The sequence below is a fragment of the Entelurus aequoreus genome, linkage group LG01 (genome assembly GCF_033978785.1).
Source record: "Entelurus aequoreus isolate RoL-2023_Sb linkage group LG01, RoL_Eaeq_v1.1, whole genome shotgun sequence".
Classification (NCBI taxonomy): Eukaryota; Metazoa; Chordata; class Actinopteri; order Syngnathiformes; family Syngnathidae; genus Entelurus; species Entelurus aequoreus.
Window position 1 is genome coordinate 67,064,146 of NC_084731.1, and position 1,672 is coordinate 67,065,817.

A 1,672-nucleotide genomic window follows, 5' to 3' on the forward strand; every position below is an offset into this window, starting at 1 on the left:
ATTAGGGAACACAACAGATTGCATATAATTTATAAACAAAATTACATTTTCAAAATAAGCATTTATGTACAGTCCAGATTATGTCCAGGTCACTCAAATTAGGGAACACAGCAACAGATATCATATAATCTATAAACATAATTATACTTTCAAAATAAGCCTTTGAGGACTTCTCATCTTTTTTTTTTAATGTTTTTTGGCATCATTATCGTTTTCAACCATGTAACTTTGTAAAATTAGAAAATACTGAATAAATGTTTTAAAGAAAGTAATACTAAGTGAATATCTGTTTTTGGCCTTAAAAATAAACATTTTACCGAGTACTATAATTAAATTGACTAAATCATGATTGTCAATGAACTCTCCTAAAATAACAGAAACCACATTAAGCTTCATAAACAAACCAATCCTTAAACACATTTTTTCAACTTCCACCCAAAACAAAGACACAATATGACAATACCAAAACAAATGCAGGGTGGATTCAGGCTCCTGACAACAAAATCGGCAATCATCTGACTCTGTCATATTCCATAATTTTAACATTTTCCCTGTGGGTAAGAAGTTATAAATAATTTTAATTTGAAAATAACGATTTTGCACATCGATAGTGGTTTTATAGATTAGTTTGAATATGGCATCCCATGGCAACGGGCAGTCAAAAAAGTCCTCCCATTTTCCATCTGTGTTGTATGAGGCAGCCTTCAAAGATTTCTTTATTAAATAAAAATTATATATTTTTCTATTTATTTTAGTTCCTTTTTGCCAACTAGAATTTCTTATTAGAGGTTTACAAACTAATAATTTAGTAGTTCCATAATTAATTATTTGTTTCCATCTTTTCCCAATTACTCCAGTTAGTTGATAAAATGAAAAGCTTGAGCAAGCATCACCATACATAGCTCTAAATTCATCATACTTCATAATTTTACCATTCTCATTGATAATATCATTGACAAAAATGATTCCTCTTTCAAACATATTTTTCCAAAAGAAAGGCTTTCCATCTATTACAATATTAGAGTTCATCCATATTAACTGCTGCAAAATATCGTCTCTTTTTTCTGGCACATAAAATTGAAAACACCACTATGAGTGGATTGTTTCCTTTATGAACCCCGCCATGTTTCCCAGCAGACTCTCTGGGAGGGGATCACTTGTAAAAAAGGATACAATTTCTTTTGATACAGTACATGTTTTTTGTCCAACAGGACATTTGTGTACCACTCAATGTTTAAATACATCTTTGGAACAATTGATGCTTTTAAAGACAGACACATAGCTTCAAGGTTGAGAAGTTTCAGGCCCCCATATTCATACTCTTTGTACAAAACCTTTCTTTTAATCTTTTCTGGTTTGCCGTTCCAGACAAAATCGAAGACCCTCCGCTCATAAATCTTAAAAAAGTTTTGTGATGGAGCTGGTAATGACAAAAACAAATAAATAAATTGAGGAATAATTAACGAGTTGGCAATAGACATTTTACCATACAAGGTTAGGGATTTCCCTTTCCATAATTGCATAATTTTGTCCAGCTTTCTTAGTCGATTATCATAATTTACTGAGCCTAGATCTTCCAGATTTTCTGGGACAACAACACCAGGTATGTTAACTGGTCCATCTGTCCACAAAACAGGCACTTTGCATTCCATTCGAAAGGACGTTCCCTTTA